Raw genomic sequence first — 23,812 nt, 5'->3', positions numbered from 1 at the left:
GTGCAGTTGTGCTCAGGTCCTGCATGCAGGCTTCCCATAGGCATCTGGTTGGCCACTGTGAGAACTTGATGCTAGACTAGATGGGCCACTGGCCTGATTCAGCAGGCTGTTCTTATGTTCTTAACTTTGACACAGATATTCATATAAGCAGTCCATATGTCTAAACGGATATCCAAACAAGACTGACAATTATTGAAAGGGCAGTGAGATCTTCAGACCACTGAGAAGTGGATGGTGCATGTTTATCCTTCCAACCTAGAAGTATAAAAACAAAAGAAAAAGGGGGGAAAGGGGGAATCATTATTTAATTCTAACTACATGTATTTTGCACCAAGTTGGTGGACCTTGTTCTAGTGAAAAACAAACTAGATCCCACAAAGCTGAAGTGTGTTCATCCTTGCCCTAACCAATCCTAGAAAATCAGACAGCCTGCATGATTGCTGCAAGTAACAAGAGACAGGAGATGGAAGAAGGTGGAAGAGCTTAAATACTGGCAGAACCTAAACAATGTCTGCAAGTGCTACAGAAAACACTATACTGCAGGTGCTTCCAGAGGGGCTTAGGCCCCATCCAGACATCCTTTTTATTGCACATTCATGATGATTTGTTCTTTTGATACTATCAGAGTGGTCATATGCAATACTGCTGTCAAAATGCTTTCTGCCTGCAAAAAGCTTTGGGCTAGTCATTCTGCATCACTTCCAGTCAGTGCATATCCGATAATGTTCTGCTAAAATCCTGTTGCTTTTTATACCACAAACGTTCTTGTTTATTTTTGTCCTGCTTTTGTTGTGCTATAGCCCAACTAGACAGCTAAATAATGTGGAAGCACTGGGGATTGGGGAAGCATGGCAGAACAAACTAAAACAGAGTAAGTCCACCACTAATGCATTATTGTTGTGTTAAGAACTTGTTGCAGAATACATCTGCAATAAAACACCAGTCTGCAGGGGCCCTTAATATTGTAAACAGATAATTTAGGTTCTTGGCAACAGGTTATTTTAATTTACCAGATTTTATGTAGAAGGTGTAAATGGAATTAAATGGGGGGAAATGCAGATTGGTATTTTAATTCCAGTGATGCATGTGGGCACTGTAAAATCTTGTTTATATGAGCAAAACTGATCTCACAACAAACACAAAAGGCAGTGGTGTAGTGGCAAATTCAAAAGTGCAGGGTCCCTTCATGTTACTCATAGCCAACCCCCCTGTGGGGTTGAGAATGAGATCCTTGTCAATGCCTTCTCCCACAACAACAGATGTCCCTAGGAGCCAATAAGCATAAAAGAGGAGAATGTTAACTACTTGGTGGCTGATGCACCTGCTTTCACTCTGATTGGCTCCAATCAGCAATAAAGGACAAGGAAGCATGTTAAAAGACTCTTCACAGTGGCTAACACATTCCCTTTTCATGCTGATTGGTTGTAGGATCCTGGAGACATAGGGACCCAGTGGGACCCTGCTTCCAAAAAACTAAGGGGTCTAAGATCCCCCTAGACCTTAAATGACTACACTCCTGTCTGTAAACACCCTGCAGTGATCTGATAATCTTTAGGAAATCATTGTAGGGTGCTTCCAGGTGGGTGTTTATGCCATCCATTGGATTCTCAGTAAAAGATAAATGAACAATGGATGGCAATCACAGAGAAAATGGGTTTGTTTGTTTGCTTTTCTCCCATCACTGACCATCAATAATGAGTGAGCCCTTACATGGTTGATGCCAGTGAGCAGTTGTGGCTGTTGGCTCCATGTCGGTAAGGCAGTGGAATCCAGTCTGGGTTTTAGCCTGAACTTTTTCTGGATCTGATTCCAATGCCTCACTGATACGGAGCCACCAGCCGCCACTGCCAGTGAGATATCAAGATTTACTACAGGGGATCTGGGGAAACAGTTATGCCATTGATCTGCCTAAAAGAGATCAGAAATGGGTGGCAAATTCTCCAGTTTGTTGCTGTGCTGGCAAAATAGGGGATAAATTCAAACTTTGCACCAATTATCCCCATATACTAATCTTTATGGCAGGGGACGGGAACCTCAGGCCCACGGGCTGAATAGGCCCTCCAAGCTTATTTATCTGGAGTATATTAAGATTCTTCCTGCCCTCAGGCTTAAAATCAGTCACATCCACCCCATGCATTTAAAAGCACTCTTATGCCACTTTAACAGCCATAGCTCTTCCTCCTCAAGTATCCTGGGAAGTGTAGTTTGTTAAGGGTGCTGGGAATTGTAGCAATGTGAGAGGTCCCTGAACAACTGTCAGCATCCTTAGCAAACTATAGGTCACATGGTGTGGATGCAACCTGAAAGACACGACACAAAAGGAAAAGGGATTGGGTAAGTCAAGATGCTTAAGCATGCACACACTCAGTCACTCTCTTGCTCAGATTTTTAACTTTCAGAGTACCTTGCGAGGGAAATCCTGGGACAATTTTATTTTTAAAAACAGGATATAAATGCTTGAAAAAAACCTCATGCTAATAAAAAAGGCAGCCCCATGGTGGGTGGTGGAAAGGGAAATTGATTTATGAGGGACAGATATATAGGAGCAGTTGAAGATTATGTTATCACGCAAGACAATCTACACATGAGTTAATGCTGTTTCCTATACATATGAGCTTTCCATGTAGGAAACACATATGAAGCATCTGTTTATTCATCCCATGCAAAATAATACCCTCTAACAACTAAGATATTTTTTCTGTACTTTTTAACTCTTGTATATATAAAATTCCGCCCCCCAATTATTCATTTCCATTTAAAAATTAATATGAAACCGAATTTTCCAGAGAGAGAGATAGAGTGAGAAAGAGAAAGATTTGCTCTAGCAATCTGTAGTTTTGATCTAGGGACCCGTACAGCTGTGCCTCTGTGCCCTTCTGTGGAACAGTAACCCCTCGGGACATGTGATAGCACATAGAGATGGCTACAATTCAATAAAGTCGCAATAAAACATCCAAGGCCTTTGATACTCTTTCACTTTCTTTAACTCAATTTATTTTTCATTTCATGGACAGAGATTTAGTCTTGGTATTAGTTTGTGATTTTGCTGAAAGAATTACTCTACCCATACGAAAGGGAAATATTATCGTTACTTTTTATTTTATTTTATTTTTTGTGCCACATTATCCCATCGGAGGCTCAACCAACCAACGGAAACAAAAGAGCAAAGCCGAAATCACTTCACCACTGCTGCGTTTTTCATTACAGAAGTTATTACATATAGAAATTACTCCAAATTATCTGAAATGAATGGAAATTATGAGGTTTAAATTCCCCAAGATGTTGCAAGCGCAGCACTGGAAATTTATTTTGTCATCTTGCCGAACGTAATTGCTTCAACAAAATTTTCTCCCATTTTACAAGCACAGCATAACTTATTTATACCAGTGTTCTTGTAATTCGACATCAATAAGTTGCATGGGAAGAAGTACACAGGTGGTAATTGAAAACAATAATTTGTAGTGGGGTCCAGGTGGAACAGTTGGCTGACTCAGAAAAGGCTTTTGCATCAATGTGGCCTTTCCCCCCCTTTTTACCACAGCATAAGCAGCCCTCTGGTCCAGCAGGCTCTGAGGTTGCCTAATCATCCTAAATTACATTTCAAAGTGTCAGCTGAGGTGAGCCAAACAGCTGATCTATAATTATGGCCTTGACACACAGATCACAAGCAGGAAGCACAGGCAAGGCATTGGGGAATCTCTCTCTCTCTCTCTCTCTTTTTAAAGGCCAAGTGAGAGAAGACATGGGCCTCACCTAGGAAACAGTGATTCAACATGGCTGTCCAGAGCTTTATAGTGATACATTTGTTAGGGATGGGGGAGAAATTCCATTCAGTTTGCATTTATATAATTTGCAGTTTCTGGAACGATACCCAAACTGAGACACAGCCATCCCTTGGAATTCCCACTTCTCTGAATTTTGCAGTGCAATTCTCCAGCCAACAGATGTGTACAAAGATGTGTATACTAGGACAAAGTGTGCAACAGAAATGCATATATTAACGAAAATAACATACAAAAATGCATTGTGTAAGGGGAAATTGCTTTGCAAAAATGTGTACGTTAGGGATAACTGCATACCACAATGTGTATATTAGGAGAAATTCACATGAAAATCCTGCTGTATTTTCATGAGTTTTTTTTTAAATCGCCACATAATTTGGAAATGTGGAGACCTGAACGTGAAAAATGAGAAACTGAGAGAAACTGCAATTGACAGACCCATCCATCCCTACTTGCTGTTAAGGTTTCTGGTATAGAAAATGGTTGATGTGTTGCTTCAAAAAAAGGCACAACAGGCATGTTTCCTCTACACCTGTAAAACAGTTTCCAAGCCTCTCCAGCCCCAAAGCCTTGGGAGAAGATGCTATCCTGGGCTCCTTTGGGGAGGAAGGATAGAAGAAGAAGAAGAAGAAGAAGAAGTTAGTTATGGATCACCACACATACACACAAAAAGGACACAGCTTTGCATAAAACTTGCATATGCTAATTTGTGTATAGAAGCACATTTAGAAACTAATTGCTATACATATTTTAGTAGGAATACAATAATTCTCACTGTAGGGCAGATATGGGCAACATTTGCCCCCCTCCTAATGTTGCTGAACTACAACTCTCATCAGCCCCAGCAAGCATGGTCAATGGCCAGGGGTGATGGGAGTTGTAGTTCAGCAACATCTGGAGGGCCAGAGGTTCCCCACACCTACTGGAGGGGGAAGACTATGACCACCAGTTGACCTGCACGCTTGCTCAGTCTGCTGTGCAGGTACTCAGCTCTTAATGGGCGACTTCAAGGCCTCTGCTTTCCGCTCTCATGGGTCTTTCTGTTTAAACCGGAGTTGGACTGGGCAGCCTTTCAGAGCAGGGGCAGCTAACATTTTTATCCAAGGGTGCATTTGCCCTTGGCTAACCCTGCAGAGGCTGTAATACCAGCGATGGGTGTGGCCACCCCACACTCTCCATCCATCCCAACATTGTGTCTAATGTAATTGTTTTCTTTTGCCACACTGCCTTGGTAGGGGTCCTGGGGGGGGGGAAGAAAAATTTGCTTGGGAGGCCAGATTAGGCCCCTGGGCCAAGGGTTAGAAACTGAGGATACCTTCAAATAGAAGACTACTCTCCAACGGCCCTTCAAACAGGGGACTGTGCCTTGTAAAGTAGGACACATGACCACCCTATGACTCACTGAGATGGCAAAGCCGTGTGACTTGGCTTTATCACTTCAGAAATAACCAGTGGCGGCTGCTCATGTGAGTAAGTGTTCCTCCATAAAAATAAAATAAAATGACTATCATGTCAGACCTCTTCCTCCTCACATTTGTATGGCAGGATTTCTTTGTTTGGGGAAACATTCAACTATGGGAGCCCCTCACCTGCAGTCTGAGTAGTGCAATCACCAGTTAAAAGCTATGGGTTGTATTCAACATAGCACTAAGTAAGTGCTCCCTAAATCTGTTCTAGGAGTTCCCCTCCTCCAGAGCAGATTTGGGGAGGGTGCAGGGTGCATGTGGGGGAGGAGAGGGAGGAAAGTCCCATTCTGCTAGCAGTAATCCTTATGGCTGATGGGACACAATAGTCGAATACTGCCCTAGGTCTCTATTAACACAGAATTCTGAACATCCTCCTAATGCTACAATTCCTAGAATTGTTTGGGGAAAGCTGTAACTGCTTAGGGAATTGTAGCTTCCCCCATCATTAGGAGGGAAAGTGTCAATTGGACAGCATGATATGAGCAGGACAATTTCTTGAAGAACAATTTCAATCTTACCTTCAATCCAATCCTTAGCGCCACATCAGTCCGTGCTGTTTGTTCATTTCATCGTTGTTGTTATGTGCCTTCAAGAAGATTACGACTTATGGCGACCCTATGAATCAGCAACCTCCAATAGCATCTGACATGAACCACGCTGTTCAGATCTTGTAAGTTCAGGTCTGTGGCTTCCTTTATGGAATCGATTCATCTCTTGTTTGGCCTTCCGCTTTTTCTGCTGCCTTCTGTTTCCCCCAGAATTATTGTCTTTTCTAGTAAATAAATAATAATAAATTTTATTTGTTGGTCGCCTATCTGTCCGACTTAACGGACACTCTAGGCGACTTACAATAACATAAAATAAATACAGTATACAATAATCATGTCTTCTCATGATGTGTCCAAAGTATGATAACCTCAGTTTCATTATTTTAGCTTCTAGTGATAGTTCTGGTTTATTTTGTTCTAACACCCAATTATTTGTCTTTTTTACAGTCCTTGGTATGTGCAAAGCTCTCTTCCAACACTACATTTCAAATGAGTTGATTTTTCTCTTATCCGTCTTTCACTGTCCAACTTTCACATCCATACATAGAGATCGGGAATACCATGGTCTGAATGATTCTGACTTTAGTGGTCAGTGATACATCTTCGCATTTGAGGACCTTTTCTAGTTCTTTCATAGCTGCCCTCCCTAGTCCTAGCCTTCTTCTGATTTCTTGACTATTGTTTTCATTTTGGCTAAAGACCAAAGGTATTGATAATCCTTGACAACTTCAATGTCCTCGTTGTCAACTTTAAAGTTACGTAAATCTTCTGTTGTCATTACTTTAGTCTTCTTGACATTCAGCTATAGTCCTGCTTTTGTGCTTTCTTCTTTAACTTTCAACAGCATTCGTTTCAAATCATTACTGGTTTCTGCTAGTAGTATGGTATCGTCTGCATATCTTAAATTATTTATATTTCTCCCTCCAATTATCACACCTCCTTCAGAAGAACATAAGAAGAGCCTGCTGGATCAGGCCAGTGGCCCATCTAGTCCAGCATCCTGTTCTCACAGTGGCCAACCAGGTGCCTGGGGGAAGCCCGCAAGCAGGACCTGAGTGCAAGAACACTCTCCCCTCCTGAGGCTTCCGGCAACTGGTTTTCAGAAGCATGCTGCCTCTGACTAGGGTGGCAGAGCACAGCCATCACGGCTAGTAGCCATTGATAGCCCTGTCCTCCATGAATTTGTCTAATCTTCTTTTAAAGCCATCCAAGCTGGTGGCCATTACTGAGTCTTGTGGGAGCAAATTCCATAGTTTAACTATGCACTGAGTAAAGAAGTACTTCCTTTTGTCTGTCCTGAATCTTCCAACATTCAGCTTCTTTGAATGTCCACGAGTTCTAGTATTATGAGAAACTTTTCTCTATCCACTTTCTCAATGCCATGCATAATTTTATACACTTCTATCATGTCTCCTCTGACCCGCCTTTTCTCTAAACTAAAAAGCCCCAAATGCTGCAACCTTTCCTCGTAAGGGAGTCGCTCCATCCCCTTGATCATTCTGGTTGCCCTCTTCTGAACCTTTTCCAACTCTATAATATCCTTTTTGAGATGAGGCGACCAGAACTGTACACAGTATTCCAAATGCGGCCGCACCATAGATTTATACAACGGCATTATGATATCGGCTGTTTTATTTTCAATACCTTTCCTAATTATTGCTAGCATGGAATTTGCCTTTTTCACAGCTGCCGCACACCAGGTCGACATTTTCATTGTGCTGTCCACTACAACCCCGAGGTTTCTCTCCTGGTCGGTCACCGCCAGTTCAGACCCCATGAGCGTATATGTGAAATTCAGATTTTTTGCTCCAATATGCATAATTTTACACTTGTTTATATTGAATTGCATTTGCCATTTTTCCGCCCATTCACTCAGTTTGGAGAAGTCTCTTTGGAGCTCTTCGCAATCCCTTTTTGTTTTAACAACCCTGAACAATTTAGTATCGTCAGCAAACTTGGCCACTTCACTGCTCACTCCTAATTCTAGGTCATTGATGAACAAGTTGAAAAGTACAGGTCCCAATACCGATCCTTGAGGGACTCCACTTTCTACAGCCCTCCACTGGGAGAACTGTCCATTTATTCCTACACTCAGCTTTCTGTTTCTTAACCAATTCCTTATCCACAAGAAGACCTCTCCTCTTATTCCATGACTGCTAAGCTTCCTCAGAAGTCTTTGGTGAGGTACCTTGTCAAAAGCTTTTTGAAAGTCTAAGTACACTATGTCCACTGGATCACCTCTATCTATATGCTTGTTGACACTCTCAAAGAATTCTAATAGGTTACTGAGACAGGACTTTCCCTTGCAGAAGCCATGCTGGCTCTGCTTCAGCAAGGCTTGTTCTTCTATGTGCTTAGTTAATCTAGCTTTAATAATACTTTCTACCAGTTTTCTAGGGACAGAAGTTAAGCTAACTGGCCTGTAATTTCTGGGATCCCCCCTGGATCCCTTTTTGAAGATTGGCGTTACATTTGCCACTTTCCAGTCCTCAGGCATGGAGGAGGACCTGAGGGACAAGTTTCATATTTTAGTTAGCAGATCAGCAATTTCACATTTGAGTTCTTTGAGAACTCTCGGGTGGATGCCATCTGGGCCCGGTGATTTGTCAGTTTTTATATTGTCTATTAAGCCTCATCTTGGTCCAATCTGGCTTTCCGTATGATATGTTCTGCGTATAGATTAAACAAGTAGGGTGATAAAATACACCCCTGTCTCACACCCTTTCCAATTGGGAACCAATCGGTTTCTCCATATTCTGTCCTTACAGTAGTCTCTTGTCCGGAGTATAGGTTGCGTATCAGGACAATCAGATGCTGTGGCACCCCCATTTCTTTTAAAGCATTCCATAGTTTTTCATGATCTACAAAGTCAAAGGCTTTGCTGTAATCTATAACGCACAGGGTGATTTTCTTCTGAAATTCCTTGGTCCGTTCCATTATCCAACCTATGTTTGCAATATGATCTCTGGTGCCTCGTCCCTGTCATGTCCCCGTCAGAGGACTCATCAGACAAGGATGACTCGTGAGTAACAGCAGCAGACCCAGAAGCAGCAGACCCAGAAGGAGAAATGGAGGAAACTCCTGAGAACCCAGCTCCTTCTCCCCCTCAGCTGCAGAGCACCCCAGACACAGCTGAAGCCCTTCAGCCAGACGCAGACAGTCAACAGGATACTCCCCCTTCACCTGCAGAACGTAGACAACAGAAGGTCAGGCAGAAGAGGGGCAGGCCTGTCCACTTAAGGCCAAAACACTGATGGTTCACACCTGCTGACAAACCTGCTCCTTAAAAGTCAAACCTTGGCTTCAGCTTGTTGCTGACAAAAATGTCAGGTGTGATCACTGTGTGTCTTCCTATCCCCTGAACCTTGACTTGGACTGATCTCTCAGCAAACTAGACCCGGACCTTCACGGACGTCTCTTCTGGATTTCTGGCTTGGCACATAAGCTTTGAACGGCCTCTGCCCTTATCTTGCTTCCTCCTTGCTAGCCTGGCAGATTTATAGCCAAGCCGCTGGCTGAGGACTTACGGCCTGGCAATTACCAAGGAATCTCCAGCCCTGCCTGCACCCCCACTGACACTGCTGTCTCAGTGAAGAGCTGACAGTCCCTTTCTAAATCCACCTTGGACATCTGGCATTTCTTACTCCATATATGGTATGAGCCTTTGTTGTAGAATCTTGAGTATTACTTTACTTGCATGGGATATTAAAGCAATAGTTCGATAATTCCTGCATTTCCTGGGATCCCCTTTCATTTCATCATAGAAGACCAAAAATAAAATGTACATTTGTTTTCTCTAGCAAGAGAATTCTGCTTAAAAATGATGGTCCTTCAGCATAATGAGTGTAAATACACTTATGAGAGACTAGGTCTATAGAGTAAGCACTATTGAACACAATGGGTTTTACTTCTGAGCAAACATACACAGGATTGTGTAGTATATGCATTTGGAAATGCCTGCTTTCAAGTCGATCCTGACTTATGGCAACCCTGTGAATAGGGTTTTATTTATTTATTTATTTATTTTATTACATTTTTAGACCGCCCTATAGCAATAAGCTCCCAGGGCGGTGTACAGCATAATAAAACAGGTTAAAATACAAGTGGATGTAGATACACAATAAAACATAATTAAAAAAATTCAATTTTGAATTCAAATTTTAAAATTTTTAAAATTTTTAAAATGCCTGGGCGAAGAGGTAGGTCTTTACCTGGCGCCGAAAAGATAACAAAGAAGGTAAACAGTATTTTCATGGTAAACAGTATTCAGAGGTGGTTTCACCATTGCCTTCCTCATTTGGAGGCTCTGCAAAATGCAGGCCTAGAAAATTAGTCCTAGCCTGGATCTGCAAATCCTCAGAAAGTTTTTCCTGAATTCTGGCTCAGACATATGTTCTATGCGAAGGTCATAAACTCCACCTCAGTTCCTATATCTGTAAAATGGAAAGAATAAATCTTTACATGCCTCACGGAGCTGTCAAGAAGATGAATGCGAGAAATATGTTTTGTTGAATCTTTTTTGCCCAATTAAAGTGCTGTGTAACAAATTAATAATAATTGGTTCCCCCAAAGACACAAATAATGATATTCTTCTTGTTAAACTCTCTCAAGCTGCATTCCTAGCAAACCCCATTACCAATTCCTTGCAAACAATAATCTGCACTTAATGTTCAATCCAAAATTATTGCTCCCAGGTTAGGTGTCCTCAGTTGATTTAGTGTTTCATCTTGGTTGACAGATATAATGTAACTGCAAATGTTTTAAGTGAATCTAAACACTTAGAATTTTAACTGTTTCCTTTGAAGATTGTTTCTTTTAAGTCCCATAATTCTGTATGATCTTATCTTTTAGGGATAAGAACAGAAGGACAGCCCTGCTGGATCAAGCCAAAGGCTCATCTAGTCCTGCATCCTGTTCTCACAGTGGCAACCCAGATGCCTTTGGGAAGCCTGAAAACAAGATATGAGCATAACAGCACTCAGCCTGCTTGGGATTCCCAGCAACTGACATTCACAGGCATACCACTTCTGACTATGGGGAGTGTACAGCCACCGAGACTAGTACCTATTTATAGCCTTATCCTCTAGTCCAGGTGTGAGAAATTTTTGACCCTCCAGATGTTGCTGAACTACAATTCATATCATCTCTGGCCATTGGCCATGCTTGGCGGGGCTGACAGGAATTGTAGTTCAGCAACATCTGGAGGGCCAAAGGTTTTCCTCGCCTGCTCTAGTAAGAATAATGAAAAAGACCAGTAGAAACATATTTTTGTGATGACCACTGCTTAATCTACCCAGCTCTGAAACTTACCAAGCAAGAATAGATTGAAGGGCTCCTCAGCAAGTGCAGAGTACTTTTTTCACTAATTGTGGAGAGCCCTGACATGTCAAAAATGAGGAAGAAGGGCTTCTACCAGGTCAGAGGTTGGTGTCTCCAGGCAGACTTAATAGTGGTGATGTTTATTCTGTCTTCCCACCCCTGCCAAGGCAATGAGCTATAAGGGCTTCGAGCTAAGTTTAAACATTTCATCACTCACATCCTTCACATTTTAGCTGTTTCCTACAATGTGATGAGGGTGGAGTAACATGTCAATTGCCCGAGGTCAGTGGTTCCCAGACTGTTTTCCTCTTGGACCACTTGAAAACTGTGGAGGGTCTTGTTGGACTGCTTAATGATTGTTCTACCTATTGCATAATTGTAATGCACTGTGCTAGATGCTGTATAATTTTTAATTCTATTTGTATTGCTTCTTTTATTTCTTATATACTGTAGTTGATTTCATTCCATAGAATTCAAATGGTAACACAATAAAATACAATATAAGAAATAAGACAAGCAATTAAAATACAAATTAAAAATCAATATGAATATTTAACGGGGGCATGCCACAGACCACCTGAATGAAGCTCACAACCACTGGTGGACCACACATTGGGAATCTCTGCCTTAGGTATCATCTGGTCAAGGGCAAAACAAAAGTAGCATCAAAGGCTATTTAATATATTGGCAGCTATTAAAATAACATTGGACTAGACGGCTAAATTAGTTGCGCTTACTTTCCATTGGAATCAATGGAACCTAAGCCCTATTGATTTGTCCCATTGGTTTTAAAAAGAACCAAGTGCTACCAGCTTAGTCTGGATCCATTGAATTGGGTAATGTTTTCTTTTCAGTCAAGATGGGACTGTATTGAAACACAATCTCATACACTGTTACTCAAAAGTAAGTCTTGCTGTTAGCCATGGGGCTTTCTTGTGGATAAGGGTACACAGTATCACAATCTCAGCCAGCACAGCAGCATACTTCACTGTCTATGATTCTTAACTCGCCTCCATTTTTTTTTAGAATAAGGCTCAGTCTAGGGATGACCTCTGATACAGAAGAATATTTTTTAAACAAATTCTGTAGAGCCAGGTCCAAAGGACTCAAATTCCTACTACTTATGTCACTAGCTGTTTTAAAGTCAACAACCAAAAGGTTCTTATTTTGATTTGTTTTACAAAACAAAAAACAAAAACCCTTTCACATAAGAACATAAGAAGACCCTGTTGGATCAGGCCAATGGTCCATCTAGTCCAGCAGCTGCTGTTCAGAAGCACACTGCCTCTGACTGTGGAGGCGGAGCATAGCCATCATGCCCAGTAGCCACTGTTAGCCTTATCCTCCCTGTATTGGTCTAATCCTCTTTTAAAGCCATTAAAGTTGGTGGTCATCACAGCCTCCTGTGGGAGTGAATCCCATAGTTTATGTGCTGTGTGAAAAAGTATTTTCTTTTGTCTGTTCTGAATCTTCCAACATTCAGCTTCATTGGACATTCATGAGTTCTAGTGTTACGAAAGACGGAGAAAAACTCGATATTCTCCATGCCATGCATAATGTTATACACTTCTGTCATGTCACCTCTTACTTGCCTTTTCTTTAAACTTTTTTAAAAACCCCAGCTTTTCTTCATATAGGAGTTGCTCCATCTACATGATCATTTTGGTTGCCCTTTTCTGAACCTCTTCCAACTTCCATCAGCTCCAGCCAGCATGGCAAATGGGAGTTGTAGTCCAGCAACATTTGGAGGGCACCAGATTGGGGAAAATTGATTTTGAGCCTGACGGCAACTTCACATAGGTGGTCTTTCCATCACATGGCCCTACAAAGCAAAACATAACATCTGAAAGGAACAGACATTTCTCAAGAAATATGACCATGAGTTTTTTGTTGTTATGTGCCTTCCCTGCATTCCCTGGGATCCCCTTTCTTTGGAACTGGGATATATATAGAAAGCTTCCAGTCTGTGGGTCATAGTTTAGTTTTCCATATTTGTTGACAATTTTTTGTCAAAATTTGGACATATTCAATCTCAGTAACTTGTAGCAACTCCATTGGTATGCCATCTATTATCCTGGTGATTTGTTTCTTCCAAGTATTTTAAGAGTAGCTTGCACCTCACATTCTAAAATTTCTGATTCTTCATCATACGGTTCCTCCGTGAATGAATCTGTCATCCTGGCATCTCTTTTATAGAGTTCTTCAGTGTATTGCTTCCATCTTCCTTTTATTTATCTCGGTCAGTCAGGGTGTTCCCCTGTTGGTTATTCAACATCCCTACTCTTGGTTAGAATTTCCCTTTCATTTCTCTAATCTTTTGGAATAGGGCTCTTGTTCTACCTTTTTTGTTGTCCTCTTCTATTTCTATACAATAATTATTGTAGTAGTTCTCTTTGTCCCTACTTACTAGTTGCTGTATTATTGCATTTAGGGTTCTGACTGTGTTTCTATCTCCTTTTACTTTCCTTCTTTCTTTAACCATTTTAAGAGTTTCATCAGTCATCCATTGAGGTCTGTCTTTTTAATAGAGGTATTGTCTTTTTGCATTCTTCCCTGATAATGTCTCTTACTTCACTCCATATTTCTTCTGGTTCTCTGTCAGCTAAGTTAAAGCCTCAAATCTGTTCCTTATTTGATCTTTACATTCTTCTAGGATGTTATTTAAATTGTATTTTGGCATTATGATTGCTTTGTTCTTCTTTAGCTTTACTCTGATTTTCAATATTACCAGTTCATGATCTGTACTGCTCCTGGTCTTGTTTTCGCAGAATGTATGGAACTTCTCCATCTTCTGCTAACAATTATATAATTATATTGATCATTTGGTGATGTCCACATGTACAGTTGTCTTTTCAGTTGCTCAAAAATGTGTTTGCAAGAAACAAATTATTGGCTTCACAGAATTCAGTAAGTTTCTCTCCTGCTTCATTTCTATCTCCTAAGCCCCATTTCCCCACAATTTCTAGTTCTTCTGTGTTCCCTGCTATTGCATTCCAGTCCCCCATGATTATCAGCACATCTTGTTTTGGTGTGTGATCAATTTCTTCCTGTACTTCTGTGTAAAATCTCTCCAATTCCTCTTCTGTGTTTGCTGTTGGAGCATAGACTTGGACGATGGTTATGTTAATAGGTTTCCCATTTAATCTCATTGATATCACTTGCTCAGACTTTGCGTTATATCTCCTAATCACTTCTCACTATTAAAGCAACCCTGTTTCTCCTTAATTTCTCATTTCCTGCATAAAATATTTTGTAGTGGCTTGACTGAAAAGGTCCATTCCCGTTCATTTTAATTCACGCATGCAAAGTATTGTAATGTTGATGCATTCCATTTCTTGCTTGACAATTTCTAACTTTACCTGGTTCATGCTTCTCACGTTCCATGTTCCTACTGTGTACATCATACAACTCCGGACTCTCTGTTTGCATCTGTGTGCATCAGCCTCTGGGTTTCCTTTCGGCTTTGACCCAGTGGTATCATTAGTCACAGCTCTACTTGTACTTGTCCATTGTTCTTTCCCAGTAGCTCGCTGAGTGCCATCTGACCTGGGGTTCTCATCTTCTAGCACTATCTTGTGTTGCATTTTGGATACTCTGTTCATAGGGTTTTCATGGTTAGAGGTATTCAGAGGTGGTTTACCATTGCCTTCCTCTGAGTTTGGATGCATCTTAGTCTGGTGTCTCAGCTTTGACCATTCTGCCCTGGGTAACCCTGCTAGGAATTTAGCCTCTTGGTCTAGATTCCTGACAGCATTGTTCTCAGCTTCTGCAACACTCTCAAACCCCCTCACCACATTAAGGTATGCATCCTAGAGGAGGAGGGACTATGAGTTTAGGTGCATATTATCATTTACTACATGTAATACATGTGATAGCATTCTGTGCAGGAGGGAAGTGGTGGACACTGTAAAAACTCTTCATCCTTGTATCGTGCACGTTCATATTTTTAATTTACTGTATGAAAAAGCCCCAAATCTCACATGCATTAGACAGCACTTCCCTCCGCTCCCTGCACCAATAGCCTAGCTAAAAAATTGCAAGCATGTAGAGCAGGTATGGGGAACCTGTGGCCCTCCAGATATTGGGTTCATTCACATGACAGCTGAACTCCTTTTCAAAGATGAAGCTTTTCTCATTGCAATAGAGCAGTGTTTCCCAAACTTTCAACATGCGCGTACCCCTTTTGAGACCTTGATTTTACCGGCGTACCCAACTTTCACAAAAATAATTGGGAGAGGCGTTAGGTATGAAATGTTTGTAAAAAAATAAATACAAAGTAAGTAATAAACATTTTAATAATAGAAATAATATTTATATAACAAAGATATATATTCAAAAATATAGAAATAATTCATATACTAATAATTAAAATAACTATTATTCAAAGAAAAAAAACCATTCTGGAAATAAAGAGTAATACTTTTTTGGTATTAAAATTGTCAATACAAAACAACTGTTTAATAAGGGGGCTGCGTACCCCTTGAAACCCTTTCGCGTACCACCAGGGGTACGCGTACCACACTTTGGGAAACACTGCGATAGAGTTTAAAGGTTCACACTTACCTTATATGAGCCCTCAATCTGCTGTTTTGCATTTACACTGAAGGGAAAGGGTCAATAACCATACCCTCTTAAGGTCAAACTACCACTTCCTCTGGTTACCTTGGCAACCAAGCATGCTCAGTTTGTTTGAGTAAGTTTCATTAAAAAAAAGAAAAAATCGTGAAGTGCCATTGTTTGTATTTTCAGAATCCAGCAGAAATACAAATATTTGTTTGAACAGTGTTATGCTTTTTGTACAAGTTAGGGGAGAAAGAAAAAAAAGGACAGTTTGCAGCAGGCTTGCAGAATGGGAGCCAGCAGGAAATGACATGAACAAAGGGAGGAGGAGGGAGTGGGTGTGGACACACAAAAGCATGGGATCTCAGTGTCTGCAAGCCCCTAGAGATATGAAGCACAGACAGTTTTTCCTTCCCTTTTTGGATTAAAATTGGATTATTTGCTGCGGATTAAAAGGTAAAAGCAGCGTCTTACGTTCGCCTTGCCTAAAACGTCATGTAAATGCTGCAAATTAAATGGGTCTGCAATTAGCGTCAGATTCACACTAAAACTCCATGTTAACTAGCTCATTGTTGGGCTAAGGCTGAATACGCATGTAGCCTTTGAAACATACAGGGGTCATTTTTTCACAGTGTACTTTGAAAATAGTGGCTTGCAGTTGTACACACTTCTGTGCAATAACGTCATCTACAACAGCAGCTAGAGTCATGGAAAGGGTCTATAAGGCCATCAAGTCCAGCCCCTTGCTCAACGCAGGAAGCCAAATCCAGCTACTATCCATGTTGTCTCTGTACATACAGGTGGGTGTGATTTCAAACTCTCCTCCCCTCAATTAGTGTTTCCACAGACCTTTATTTATTTGCCATGGTCTTTCAAAAGACAGTGGTTGGAAACTAGTGTGCTGATATACAAGGATATATATTGGTATTCAGAGGTGGCTAAGTTACTGTACTGCTTCCTATTTTGCCTATTTCATTTATAGACAAGGTAAGCATGGTGACGGACAGTGGCAGAGCCGTGCGGTGTCATAGGTCCACACTAATAGGAGGTGACCTGAGAAAGTGCTCTCTGTGTACAAATGTATGCAGCAAGTGCTTGAGAAGTGTATTCTTGGCACAAAACAAATTCTAACCATTACAGCAGAATGTGCCTTAGATTGACAAATAGTGTGGGACAGGGACCACATGGGGATCACATCATGTGTACAGCACCCCCAAAAGATGCTTGCATCAAGCAGTGAGTGCACATTATCACACAGTGTGCACATGCCCTAAAACTCCAATCATCCTTAATTGACTGGGGCTGATGGGAGATGGGAATCCAGCAACATCTGGAAGGCTACAAGTTCCTCATCCCTGATGTAGAGAATATATGGCCCATCCAACACAGGAGTATAGTGGAAACAGCAGCAGCTCTGTGATAAAGAGCCAACGCGTCCTGGTTAAAATGTACATGCTATGAATTAAGTAATGAGTGCTCCATTGCAAATATTGATAACATCTTGGAGGGGTGGTCATGGGGCCACACAAACTAGCACTCCCTTGCTGATGATGTGTCTGACAGCTCTACCACCAGTAGGTATTTATTAATTAAATTTATATCTTACTCTTCCTCCCAAAGGGGCCCAGGGCGGCCAGCAAACATAATCAAAACAACTTAACAATAAAATAGTTGGTGTATACCAGAAGGGCCTCTTTCGATGTACATGTCTGGAATTCTTCCATATGAAGGGGGGAACCTGATCCAATCAGAATTCCCCCTTGACATGGAGGAGCAAAGGACAAATCCTTATTGGGCCAGGATCCCTCCCCCCCCACACACACACACATAGGAAGAAGGAAGCTCTATGAAGGTACATGGGGCTAATGCTTTGGTGAGTTTGTGTGCCTGCTAAGGCACTGCTTTTTTAAAAACCTATTGTTTTGAAAGCAGCTTGAAAAATTCTCAGTTACTGATGAGAAAGCTCTTTTCAAGAAAAAGACTTCTCATACCCTCCAAAGTGCAGCAGTTGCACAGATTTGCCACACCTGGGTGACAGAGAACGTAAGAAGAGTCCTGCTGCTTAAGGGCAGTGGCCCATCTAGTCCAGCATCTTGTTCTCACAGCGGCCAGCCTGATACCTCTGGGAAGCCTGCATGCAGGACCTGAGCACAAGAGCACTCGCCCCTCCTGCTGTTTCCAGCAAGTGACATTCAGAAGCATACTGCCTCTGACTACAGAGGCAGAGCAGGCTTTCAAAATATTTCTTCTTCTTCTGGTGTGGTGTTATTCATATCACATGACCTTGTGTGGTGCCTTCTTTTGCATTTTGTCACCCTGTCAGGTTGATTGGCCTCTAGTCAGCATCTTTAGGATTGGTGTCTTAACTGCTCTGCCTACCTCTGCGTCATTGAGGGTTAGGAATACAGGAAGCTGCCTTATTTCAAGTCAAACCAATAGTCCATCTAGCTTGGGCCAGGGTTTCAGAAAGGGTTCTCACCTTGCCCTTACCTCGAGATGCCAGGGGTTGAAACTGCATGCCAAGCAGATGCTCTGCCACTGCGCTAGGGCTCTTCCACTTTTGAACATGAAATGGACTGCCTTCAAGTCAATCCCAACTTATGGCGACCCTATGAATAGGGTTTTCATGGTAAGAGGTATTCAGAGGGGGTTTACCATTGCCTTCCTCTGAGAGGCAGTGACTGGCCTAAGGTCACCCAGTGAGCTTCATGGCTGTGTGGGGATTCGAACCCTGGTCTCCCAGGTCACCGTCCTATGATAGCTAAAACTGACCATTGGGGGGGAGGGGGGGAGGGAGGGATGAAGGAAGGGAGAGGGAAAGGGTGAAAGGGAGAGGATAGGAGGGAGGAGGAGGGGAAGGCAGGTTTGATCATTTGCATGCTTTTTGAGTTCAGTGGGATTTACTCCCATGCAATCATGGTTGAAAATGAAATGGACTGCCTTCAAGTCGATTCCAACTTACGGTGACCCTATGAATAGGGTTTTCATGGTAAGCGGTATTCAGAGGATACCATAGCCATCCTCCGAGGCTGAGAGGCAGTGACTGGCCCAAGGTCACCCAGTGAGCTTCATGGCTGTGTGGGGATTCAAACCCTGGTCTCCCAGATCGTAGTCCAACACTCTGACCACTAGGCCACTCTGCTTTTAGTAGCAACTTAATTCACTAAGCATTAGCAGGTGAATGTCCTTATCCCCATGCTATGAAAACAGGGCCCTACCATTAAGCAGAGTAAGACAGCTGCCTCAGGCGGTAAAGGTGTCCCAGCAGGGCTCTTCCTAAGGGGCAGGCAGGCAGCAGCAAGGTTTGGGGAAGTGTGTATGCCACACAGCCTGTACCCCCTCAGCTAGCCTGACACCCTCAAGTGTTAGAAGATGCTGAACCATCAGCAGCAGGGTCTGACGTAAGGCTGTGAACACACTAGTCGCCAGAGCAAAGCATTTCCATTGGCCACACCTGGAGGGGGAAACGGGTTGATCTGCCAATCAGTTGTGAAATCTCTTTGAAGCTAAATTTTTAAAAAACACACCCAAGCGGCTCCCACCAGGTTTTACAATAAAAAGGGTTGGGGTTTGAGTAGCATCGTGTGTCCCCTTTTTCAGAAGGGAGAGGTGGAGATGCACTGGAACTGGCAGAACAGCAAGTGTGTCTCTAACCTAAGACTGAACTGCCATGGCAGGAAGGCTGCCATCTTGTCCTTCACCTCAGGCAGCAAAAGGTTTTGGGATGGGGGGGGAGGAGAAATTAACCTCCCTGATTTCATTTCAAGCTGCTGTTCAAGTGACAAGAGCAAGTCAAGCTGGATTTTCTTTTTCTCCTGGTCAGTTGGCAATTCTCACACCACTGGAAACGGTTCGGAGAAAAACCAAGATGATGGCTCTGCAGACCACATTGGGAAAGGGGAGAAAAAGTAGGTAAGCAGGGAGGCAGGCGATAGAAGGGAATGGATGAGGCCATCGGCAGGCAAAGCTTGTCATGCAGGGGTCAGAAAAACTGCACCAGCTGAAATCCCCTCTTTGCCTATACAAGTATTAGCCACAGAAGAACTCTGCCCTCTTTGGGATCTGGGAATCCTAACAGAGGGAGGGGGAAAAAAAGGGGGGGGAGTGAATTAAGGCCAACAACAAATTGTGGAAAGACTGGGGGGGGGGCTACCAGAAAGGAGGAGGCCTCAGCAGATGCTAAGAAAGATTTGTCAAAATGTGCTCAGTGCATTGCAAATGTGCAACGAAAGGACAACAGAAGAGATATGACTCTGTGAAAGAATTGGATGGTGTATCATTTCCAGAGGAAATTATGCTGTTGCCTCAAATATGTCTGGCTGTAACATCCTTTGACTGAGAAATCTTTTCTTTAATCCTTGACTTTTTGTAAAAACAACAAGGCGTCTTGTAACACAAATTGTTTTGGGGTAAGCTTATATGGACTGTAGTAGCCATGGCCAGCCTAGAGCCCTCCAGATGTTTTGGACTATAAGTCCCACCAGCTGTTGTGCTGGTTGGGGCTGATGGGAGTTGTAATCCAAAACATGCGAAGGGCACCAGGTTGGCAAAGACTGCTTTATAAAAGGTAGGGCCAATAAAGGTATTTGAAGGAAGCGGAGGACTTCCAAGGAGGACACTTGGAACTGCAACCTTCTGAAAAGCCAGGAAGAATATGGTCATTTTCTCTGTATTTCCTTGAGTTTACTCACAGAGTGATCCAAAAATTAAAGTAAGGTTAGGTTAAGGTGTTTGTGTGTGTACACTAGGGGGGTCTTTTTGCGTTGCTCTTCTGGATATATTTCCACACCTGGGACACAAAGGCTTGACTAGGACAGGCTCTCCTCCTATAGAGCTCTGTACATTCAGGGCCATCAAATTCAACAGTGGCTTCACCTTGACCCGTTCTCCTTTGAACAACACGTTAAGCTAAACCGCGTGCCACAAACAGTTTCCGCCAAAGCAGCGACACGGAAGTCCGTGGGATTCCCGCTAACGTGAGGATCACACTTCAAACCGGAGCGGCCAGATGCAACACAGAGAGGGCTCCAGCACTTTTAACCGTTGCGCGGAAGAGGGCATTTCAGCTGCGCTTGGCTAGCTACGTTTGCTGAAACGCCCTCTTCTGCACAACTATTAAAGGTGCAGGGGCCTTCTGCCCTTTTTCATATCTGGCCACCCTACTTCCAGCTTTGTCCGTACCAGGAGCATCCCAACGCGGTCATGTGTCTCACCGTGGCTAAAACAAACAGGCTCATCCATGCTCCCCTGGGCAAGTCACACTTTTCCCAGCCTCACTTCCCTAGCTGTAAACTGGGAGCGATAATGAGCGTCAGGGCGAGCAAAAGGAATTACTTTCTTCCCGCAGCACAGTAAGGGCCACCACCTTGAATGGCTTTAGAAGAGGATTAGGTTATGCACCGTCATGGAGGAGAAGGCAACCAGTCACTGTGACTTATGGTCTCCAGCCACTGTAGAAAGGCGGGATACCTCCGAGTGCCAGTTGCTGGGCATCGCACGTGGGGAGAACGCTTGCGGGCTTCTCCTGGGCCGTCTGGTTGGTCGCTGTGAGAAGAGGGCGCTGGACTAGATGGGCCTTTGGCTTGATCCAGCGGGGCTCTTCTTACTTTTAGAGACTGATTGGGGACCAAGTCCATTGCTCTACTCGAATTAGAAAAAACGAGGGGCGGGGAGAGAACGGGGACCCAGCTCTCAGCAACTGCTTTTATAAGTCTGGTGGAGGCATGGTTCGGATAAATTTGGTGAGAGCTAGGAAATGGGGCTTGTGGATATTTTAACGGTCCCCTACCTTTCCTCCATAAGTTGAGCTCGGTTAAATTCTTATCTTTGCCGTGCACGCTCTGTGTTTCACATACACTCCACATGCAGGCCACCAGCCATGCGAAGCTAACAATACTGACCTGCCTTGCAGGGCTGTTGTAAGTTTGCTGAGATAGTGAGTGAATACAAATTATTTATCATCCATTAACTTCATAGGGTTAGTACGTGAAATAGAAAGCCCCCCAGGATAATAGCCCCACTCTCTTTTTGGTACATACCACGGAAAGCCTTACAGAGCAATTATTAACAAATCAGGAGCCCGGCTCCTCTTTCCCGAAATGAAAAGGATTCCATCACCCAAACAATTCCATTGAAAGTACAGTAAACCTCCCCAAAACCTTATGGGCTATGTTGCTAAGTTAAACACATGCACGCACACCCACACAGAAATGGGGTTCCGTAAACTTCCGGGGTGTCAACTCGCTACACAAACCAAGGCGTGAGCTGAAATATTTATTTAGTGTCCGCTTAGTGTCCACATGGCTTCTAAGCGGTCTAACGCTGATAATCCTTTGTAGATGTGTTTATTTATTTTTAAAGAACCCACCCTTTAGAAGAGCGCCACACGCGCTCACTGGATCCAAACGCTGCTCTGCTCTATCGATATATGCACGCCGCCGTAAGATGCTACTTAAACCCTGTGCTTCCTCCTTTCCTCGCAAGGTGGAGCGACGTTTTCATCAAGCTTCGGGTTTAGCGTTATTCCACGCACACTCCTTCTCCTCCACCTCTCAGTATGTGAAAAGGACAGTTTACACCGTAGCAGTAACGGACAGACAGACTCGATCCAGGAAGGCCGTTTTAGTTTTGCAAAAACATCTCTCTTCACACCCTCCCCCTGGGTCCCCCAAAGACGTGCAACTCGATCCCTCTATGGGAATACGTTCTTAAGTAGACCAGCGAAGAGTTCAAGGAGACAGAAGTAATAACGCGGAAGTCTCTTCTAACATGATTCTGTAGACCTAGAATTTTATTCTGCCGGGATGGGGGAGTCTCTCTTTTGCGAAGGGGAAGGGAGAATGTCTTCTTGCAATCCATTACAGCCCACAGTTTCAACACACGAGGGGGAAACACAAATCTGAGAAGCTGAAAGGGGGCGGCGTGTCTTGCTTCCAATCCACGCTGAGTGAAGAGGCGCCACAAACTTTTAACCTGCGAATTAAACTTTATAGGATGCACGGAATAAGTAAATCGTCCGTTGTTTTAGCACTTTTCCGGATTTTGTGGTGCCCTTCTATTATAAAGCATTTGGCTTCACGCGAGGATGTGATTGGTTAATATCCTGGTGCGATAATATGGCTGGTTTAAAATATTTCCTCCAAAATGTGCTCTTAAATCAGAACCTTGTACAACCTTCAGTCTCTGTATAACCTTAAATGAAAGAACATTTGGATCAGTCTAAAGTTGAAACGCTACATTCACTTAACTTGGGAGTAAGCCCCATTGAACACAGCGGCGCTTCCTTCCTGGTAAGCATGCATAGGGTTGAGTTGCTGCATCGCTCTGATTTGTGATTATCCTTGACTATGTAGAAAATATACACGTCGCAATATCCTGAGCGGGAGCGTTTTATTTATATTCGTTCCACTTTTGTTGGGGGGGGAGGTGGTGCTTTTATAATTGAAGATGCATTTTACTTGACCTGAGACTTTGATCTAATATTCATTGCATAAAACTTGAGTTTAATCTCACCCCCTCAAAAAAAACCTTAGCCCTCGTTTTCCATATTCATTCTCGTTTTAAGTGCCATCCGGATATTGTAGTGTATTTCCCCGTGTCTGTGCAGGCTTGAGTTTGGGTCCTACCCACGTTGACTCAGAAGCAAGTCCCACTAATTTCAATGGGATTTACTTCCAAATTAAGCCTGCGGCAAAGTTACGCCACCTGTTCTGTCGCTTCCAAAGGACATTAAACCGAGCGACCAAAGTCCTACGCACATTTCCTTGAATTCAGTGGCTCTTAATTCTGAGAAACCACGCATAGGCTCGGGCTGTTTTTGTTGGATTGTGTCCACAAAATGCTTATGGGGAGGGGGGTTTAAATCATTACGAGTCGAATGTCTCCTGCAGGACTGCAGTCAATCGATAGCCTTTTACAAAAAGTTCAGCAGAGTTTCCCAAGCTGTTTTTATGATGTCTCGGAAAAGCAGCCAAAGAAAGCCTGTACCACTCTTCAGATGCAACTTTGCAGACGTCTCGCGCGTTTTGAAAAGAGTGAGGCATGCAGCCCCAAAAGGAAAAGGACTGGGGAAGAGAAGGGGGAAGGGGAGAGAGAGGTCGAGACAGAAGACATTTAGACAAAGCCATAAACAGTCACC

At 43.0% G+C, this 23,812-nt stretch overlaps 1 protein-coding gene across 1 annotated transcript in view; it reads left to right on the top strand.

The window, feature by feature from the left end:
• Nucleotides 1–22,793: 22,793 nt before the first annotated feature.
• Nucleotides 22,794–23,812, top strand: part of BCL11B (BCL11 transcription factor B) — a 185,107-nt gene continuing 184,088 nt past the window's right edge. Inside the window, exon 1 of the mRNA XM_061612101.1 lies at nucleotides 22,794–22,964. The gene's annotated coding sequence lies outside the window, so the exon portion shown is untranslated. The remainder of the gene's footprint in view (nucleotides 22,965–23,812) is intronic.

The sequence above is a fragment of the Rhineura floridana genome, chromosome 2, assembly GCF_030035675.1.
Source record: "Rhineura floridana isolate rRhiFlo1 chromosome 2, rRhiFlo1.hap2, whole genome shotgun sequence".
Taxonomy (NCBI): Eukaryota; Metazoa; Chordata; class Lepidosauria; order Squamata; family Rhineuridae; genus Rhineura; species Rhineura floridana.
The sequence above is the reverse complement of the archived record's forward strand: the minus strand, read 5'-3'. Positions and strand labels throughout refer to the sequence as shown.